The sequence below is a fragment of the Trachypithecus francoisi genome, unplaced genomic scaffold, assembly GCF_009764315.1.
Source record: "Trachypithecus francoisi isolate TF-2019V2 unplaced genomic scaffold, Tfra_2.0 Lachesis_group1, whole genome shotgun sequence".
Taxonomy (NCBI): domain Eukaryota; kingdom Metazoa; phylum Chordata; class Mammalia; order Primates; family Cercopithecidae; genus Trachypithecus; species Trachypithecus francoisi.
In genome coordinates this window covers 116,247,838-116,255,704 of record NW_022681454.1, presented here as the reverse complement: position 1 = coordinate 116,255,704, position 7,867 = coordinate 116,247,838, and positions in this window count along the sequence as shown.

The window sequence follows — 7,867 nt, the reverse complement described above, 5'->3', positions numbered from 1 at the left end:
CTGTAACACAAAAGGGGAAAATAGGGTGCTCTTTTCTTTTGACATAGATATAAATCACATTTCATCTGTGAATCTTGGAGTGAAAAAAACATGAAATTCAGAATTCTAAGAAAAATTCAGAGTTGATACATAAAGGCATGAAGCAGTTTTCTCTAAGAAACAACTATGATCCTTTCAAGAGCATTTAGGGCATGTATGTTAACATACTTATAATCAGTGGGCTAAAGTTATAATTTATAGCGTAGCTTAATAGTTAACATGTTATATCAGTGGTCTTATCTTTAAAAATAGGGTAATTTTCAAGTAACCCCTGTAGGATATTTGGAGTGAGGATATATATTCTTCAATTCTTGTAGAATATGTACAACTTTAAAGCACCCAATAGAATTACAAAACACCCAATAGATAAAAACTTGTGAAATTCACTTGTTAAATATCTTAAATTTGGGAAGCAGACATTCTCTGAGGGTCTTTTGTGAAGGAAGGAGGCAGCTGGAGAGAAAATGTCTGCTAGTCTAACTGCAATCCCTTTCTATGCATTGCCTCTGGGTGATCTTGAGAGAGAGCTGGAGTCTTACTATTAGGTACATTGTAGCTCCATTAGGATATTCTAGAATGTTTTACTAGTTTTCTCATTCCAGCAGCAGAGACAAAATAATAGCCAAGTAGTTACTTGAATGTCAATTGTGAGCCCCGATTGACAGAGAAAGGCAATATGTGCAGAGCCGTGAGTGCTGACATTATCCAAACCACCAATAAGGTGTCAGTAATGACCAGAGAAGCTGGGCCTTATCACCACTGCCATTGTTGAGATGAGGAAACCGTGGCTTGGAATCTTTGCCTAAGGTTATACATCCCTCAGTGATGAGACTGAGAGTTGAATCTTGGCTTGTCAAACTCCAAAGACCAGGTTGGTTTTTATCATGTTACACAACTTTCTTATCTCTCTGTGGTATAGTTAATCTAGTGTTTTGTCTCCTACATGGGAAAAAAGAAGTGGCTCACTACTCTCAATTTCCTGTGTAACAAACTACCCTCTCATATACTCTCTACCACTCCTACAATAGGATAAATGACTCTGCTACTCCAGAGAAGTGTAAAGTGTGCACCTTAAAAAAATGATTCATCATAGTTAATATCCTGAATTTCAGGTTCAAAGTGGGAGCTCTGCTCCCCAGGGCATAAAAGTGCAAGACCTCATTACCTTTTTCATGAATCCATTTTCTACTTCTGAGCAGCAGGAAGTAGACAGCTAAAGAATGCTTGGGGCTATACACTTGTATAAATTATAAGCTGTCATCTGATTGGCTGAGGAATGCTGCTCAATGTTATGTAACACTCCAAAAAGGTATCGCAAGAGAACAACATTGGCCTTGCATTACTGTGCCCTGGATGTGAGACATGGAGTCAAAGGAGATTATTTTGGAGCTTTAGCATTTAGTGACTGTTCTGCTGGGATTTGGACACGTAAGAAGTCTGTTGCCCCCTTTTTTTGGCCAATTTATCCCTTTTGGAATGAGAGCATTTACTCAATGCCCGTACCCCAATTATACCTTAGAAGTAACTAACTTGTTTTTGATTTTACAGGCTCATAGGCAGAAGGGACTTGCCTTTTCTCATATGAGACTTTGGACTTGGAATTTTGAGATAATGCTGGAATGAATTCAGACTTTGGGGGATGGTTAGGAAGGCATGAAACGTGAAAGAGCATGAGATTTGGGAAGGGCCCAGGGCAGAATTATATGGTTTGACTCTGTGAACCCACCCCAATCTCATTTGAATTGTAATCCCCGGTGTTGGGGGAGACACCTGGTAGGAAGTGGTTGGATTGTGAAGGTGGTTTCTAATGGTTTAGCATCATCCCCCTAGTGCAGTCTTGTGACAGAGTTCTCAAAAGATCTGCTTGTAGCACTTCCCCCTTCACTCTCTCTCTCTCTCTCTCCTGCTCCACCATAGTAAGACAGCTTGCTTCCCCTTCACCCTTCTGCCATGATTGTAAGTTTCCTCAGGCTTCCCCAGCTATGCTTTCTGTGAAGCCCGTGGAACTGTGAGTCAATCAAACCTTTTCTCCTCATAAATTACCCTGTCTCAGGTAGTTCTTTATAGTAGCATGAAGACAAACTAACACAATCACTAATTTTTCACAGATGTTGTCAGTTTAGTGAGGATTTCTTTTCCCTTTGTCAAATTTTTAGCCAGGGCTCCTCAAGAGCAGGTGTTTGCCTTTGGGCTTTCCTCCCACTGCTGCTCTACTTGGGAAGAGGGTGCTCTCATAAGTCCCAGCCAAAGGGAAGGCTCCAGGGTATTGGAAGCCCAGAAACAACCTGCAAAACAATGTTTACAGAATGGAAATCCACACTGCAATCTTCAGGAGTTGTCCACTAAGGGATGTGTTTTCCTCTTTCATGTTTTATGGCTTCCTCACCATAGAACACTTGCTGTGAGGTAGATTGTTGCTTAAAGAATAAAGTTCCCTTTCTTTCATTTCTGACCTACCACTAATATTGGTGAGCTCTTGCTTTTCCTTTTTATCTGGCATGGATAGTATGTCAATATTCCATTTAGAACACAAATTAAAATTTGCATTTTGTAGGGCAAAGGAAGTTTTCATAATAGCTATACAATAAAATCAATATAATACCTATACAATAAGTAAAACATATAAAGTAAAAGAAAATCCTTAGGGTAACCAGCAGTTAATCCACAATCAAGAATTGAGAACATGTTAAAATATGCATTCAGCATGGCTGCTCAGGAGCCATGATGAGTGGCGCCGCTGTAAGCCTGAGCGTTTTCTGTCATCTAGACACTGTTTTAACTAAATTAATGCATTTTACTTAAGCAAATATATTTCCAGTATTCATTTACTTTTTTTAACTTACTTTTTTTAAACTTACTATTTTTTTTAACTTACTATTGCCCAGCAATACTGGCAATCTCGCCACAAATGTATCTAAATTATGTAGACTCTGCTGAATTGCTGTAAATAGTCCTTCAAAAAAGGCTGAAACAAAAGCATGTTTCAAATGAAGTTATTCTTGATAAACACTGTGATTGCCCTTCATTCCTTAATAAAAATCATGGCCTTGTCCTTATGGAATGTCCTGGGTATGGAGGCTCTCTGTCTCCCTCTCTTTCTCTCTGTCTGTCTCTCTCTCTCTCTTACACACACACACACACACACACACACACACACACACAGCGAGAGAGAGAGAGAGCTAATCTGCTCAAAATTGTGTTGCAAATAGAGAGTACAATCTAAAAATCTTTTCTTTTAATGTAAGGCTTGGAAACATCATGTTGGAGTCTCTTAAGTCAGGTATACATAAATAGCTAGCCAGATAGCCTCAATTCTTGATTGCAATAGGAATTCTTTCTTGTCTGGTAACACGAATCACTTTAACAAAAGGAAAATCACAAACCCGAAAAACTATATTTTATTTTAAATCAATCTCCTAAGCCCCATCCCTCTTCTACTCATCTTCTTCCAGATTAAATTTTTATTTAGGGCACACATATCATGTAGGTTAGGAAGCAATGCAGAAGTGTCTGCTTTAATCAGTGAATATAAATTTAATTTTATTTTAAATGTATTACAGAAATCCACTAGTACAGAAACAATTGATTTCTTAGGCCAAATTCTGGTTGCCCTGAGTTTTTTAGAGACGTTATTACATCATGCAGTCAAACTAAATTTAAATTAAAATATTGGACTTCATGTCACAACAGCAAGAAATTTTCACATTTTTAGAGAATTTTATATAAGGAACAATGCTATACAAATATTTTCTTGTTTTTTCCTATCTGAATGTCACTTTCTTTAATAAAAGTTCTCAGTTACGTAGACTTCCATCTTTCTTTTTCTGCAACCCTCATCCTCATCCTCACCCTCACATATGCCCACCTCTCCACAAGAAAACCTCAACAAATTACACCAGTTCTATCAATGTAAAGGAACAGAAACTTAAAAGCAAAACAGGGTTGAAGTGGTGTGCACACAAATGCCCCCAAATCTATGGTGTCACGAAAGACTTGTCTCCTTTTTCACCAATTCAGGAGAGGCATCCGTTACCTAATTCTCAGGACCAGCATCTAGGGTATGTGGTTTCTAGTCAGGTGTTTCTTATGTCAAAATTTACAACAAAACATGTACTTCAGGACTCCTCATACTAAGATTGAGTCCTTGGATGATAATCAGGTTAAGTAGGGATGGGAGGAACCAGGAAAGAAGATGTTGAAAGAACATTGTGGTAGAGAACATTGAAACTTTCTTATTAAGATTTTTACAAAAATTTTATTGTATATGTGTAAATATATATGTTATTAGTGCTCTAAAATTGTAGCCCGATTTTATTATGCTATCACTTTCAGTTCACACAAAATTTAAAATAGGAATACAAGAAGAGTACCCATCTATACACTAATGTTATATCTTTGTTGTTTTCAATTCCTTAATGTGGAGGGACAAAATATGACCTTGATATATATATCAAACATATACATATTTGAATATATATGAATTCAAAAATCAAAGTTGATTTTTAACTAAAAATAGTTTGTTAGTAACTTAAAGTTATTCCTAGCTTTAGTAGTGACCAGTTGATGATGTCATTTGTTGTGTCTGACTTTGTTACTGTTGTGGCTATAGACTGTAAAAAGGAAATTTAAAAATGGCTATAAATTAAGAATTGTAATGCATAAGATTACATAATTATTTTCACATTATTATCTGTATTCTAAAGGCAAAGTTTGTTCCAGGTAATGACCAAGTCAAGCACACGTAGAGCATGAATCCTTAATTAAAATTTATTTTCATTCCTTTATATAACATGAAACCAGAAGAAAGAATTTCAGTAAAACATATATCTCTCTTAAAATGAAGGACTTGTGGCACTTGTAATATCACAGCTCACGCAAGAAAGAGGAAGACCGAGAATTCAGAGAGGGCACAGGGGCTGCCCCTCAGACTCGGGAGGCCACTTCCGCAACGGAGGGAACAGTTTTAAAAGGAGGAACTGGGCCCTTTCTCTCTTCCTGGATTGTGTTTTTATCATATGGCTTATTTCTTTGCACATCACACATTCAGTGCTAGTAAAATCAGAATAACAACTAGCTATAAAAGACATTTTTTCAAATCCCCAGGTAGCGAGCAATTTCTCTGTCAAGCATCACAGTTACTAAGATATTCGTTGTTGAAATCTATTGAGACAATTAAATAAAATTTTAGAAATTTAAGTTCCATTTCCAACTCTGCCAGAGAGTAGAGTATCTATAATAGCTCTCTATTGCACTTCACATTGAGAAACTGCTCCATAAAAATAGGAAGACAATTTGCAGAAAATAATCCAAAAGGATTAACAAGATTCTGAGATGACATCTATTGTACTCTGAATTTCAAAAGACGTTATTTTAAATTAAGGCAATATGTAACCAAGGATATTTACTATGCATATACATTCATAATGAGGGCCCCATTCTCTGATAAACAGTGCTTAAAGAAGACAAATTAAAAACCTCAGTGAACTCCCATGGACCTTAAACATGATGTTAAAAAATGAAGCTAGAGGAAAACTTTTTTATAATTCATTGCTTTCCTTTTCATTTTATTTTTCTCTCTTATGGACTAATTGCTTGACATAACAGATGGCCCTGAAAGTTGTTAATTAGATTTTTATAAACAAAGGTATCTTAAACTCATTGGCTTCAAACTATGCTGCTTGTGGCCCTGAGGATTGTGAAAAAGTGTCTCAGAACCCAACAACAGGGTTCAGAGCACCCAAACTCAGGGATGTCATGGGCTGCTTATGCTAAAGTGTCTAGGGGGGTGTGAGCACTGGACTCTAGCATAGAATTTAATTAAAAGGAAAAGTTCTGTTATTTTTTTAAATGTCTGAAAGTCCTTCCATATAATTTCAAAACTCTACCATGAAATATTTTATAAAGTAAAAATCTCTTTTGAAATGACAATATGCATCCCTTACTTTATACTGTTTGTAGGATAACAGGTTTTCATGGCATAAGGAACATATTAAATTCAAAATAATATTTACAAGGATATGTGTACTTCTTCTTGAGGTTGTTCTCCTTGTAGATAGAGCTCTTTGTAAGCAAATAACTTTTTAAAATAAATTTTTATCAAATCATTTTTTAAAAAATGAAACATGATTTTTTTCCCATATGAGCTAAAGTATTTCTTGATGCAGTAAGAACCAGGAAAATATGAGACATTCTCAAGAGTTGAGGCCAACTTTAAGATGATCTAGACATTCAAATTGTGAGACCAAAAGCAGCTATTACAATTATGCTCAATTACATAAAAGAAATTAGCTTTCAAGAGTGGAAGTGAAAGGATAAAAAGATATGAAAGTCTTAACATAGAAATATAAATATTTTAAAATGAAAGTTTTAGATCTGGAAAGATCTGCAAGAAAAAATTTCCTGGATGAGCCAAATAGCATAATTGAAATGACAAATGGAAGAGACAGTGAATTTGAAGACAAATCAATAGAAAGTATCCAGTCCTGGGCCAACACAGTGGCTCACGCCTGTAATCCCAGTACTTTGGGAGGCCGAGGCAGGTGGATCACAAGGTCAGGAGATCGAGACCGTCCTGGCTAACACGGTGAAACCCCACCTCTACTAAAAATACAAAAAACTTAGCTGGGCGTGGTGGCGGGCACCTGTAGTCCCAGCTACTCAGGAGGCTGAGGCAGGAGAATGGCATGAACCTGGGAGGTGGAGCTTGCAGCGTGAGCCGAAATTGTGCCACTGCACTGCACTCCAGTCTGGGCAACAGAGTGAGACTCTGTCTCAAAAAGAAAAAAAAAAGTAGCCAGTCCAAAGAAGGAGAATAAAGGGGTTGAAAAAAATTAACAGATCCTTGGGAACATGTGGAAAATAGCAATAGGTTTAATAACTGCATGTACTCACTCACATGTAGAAGCTAAATAAAAGTTGATCTCACAGACATAAAAAGTAGAACAGAGCTTACTAGAGGCTGACAGAATGAAGGGATAGAGAAATATTGGTAATGGACACAAAATTACAGATAGCTAGGAGGAATACTTCTACCACTGTAGGATGACTATATTATATATTTTCAAATAGCTAGAGGAGAGGATACTGAATGTTCTCAACACAAAGAAATGATAAATATTTGAGATGATGAATATGCTAATTATTTTGATTTTGTCATTATACGTTTATGTATCAAAAGATCACTGTATATCCTGTAAGTGTGTACAATCACGTGTCAATTAAAAAATAAATATTAGGCTGGGCGTGGTGGCTCACACCTGTAATCCCAGGACTTTGAGATGCCGAGGTGGGAAGATCATTTGAGATCAGGAGTTCAAGACCAGCCTGACCAACATGTTCCAACATTTTAGTAGAAACCCCATCTCTAGTAAAAATAGTAAAAATTAGCTGGGCATGGTGGTGTACGCCTGTAATTTCAGCTACTTGGGAAGCTGAGGCAGGAGAATCACTTGAACCCAGGAGGAGATTGCAGTGGAGCTGAGATCATGCCATGTCACTCCAGACTGGGCAACACAGCAAGACTCTGTCCAAAAAAAAATGAAAACTTTTAAAATTTTAAAATAAATTTAAAATTAATTTTTAAAATTAATTTAAATTTTTAATTAAAATTAATTTAAAATTAAATTTTGAAAAGTTTTAATATACTCATAACTGTAATCCCAGAATGAAAGAAGAGACAAAATGGTCTAGAAAAAAAAATGCTTGAAGTAATAATGGCTAAAAGTTTCCCAAGTTTGGCAGAAGATAAAAATTTACAAATCAAATAACTTCAGAAAATGTGAAACACAATCCGATTCAAAGAAAACCATGCTTTGAGATATTATAGTCA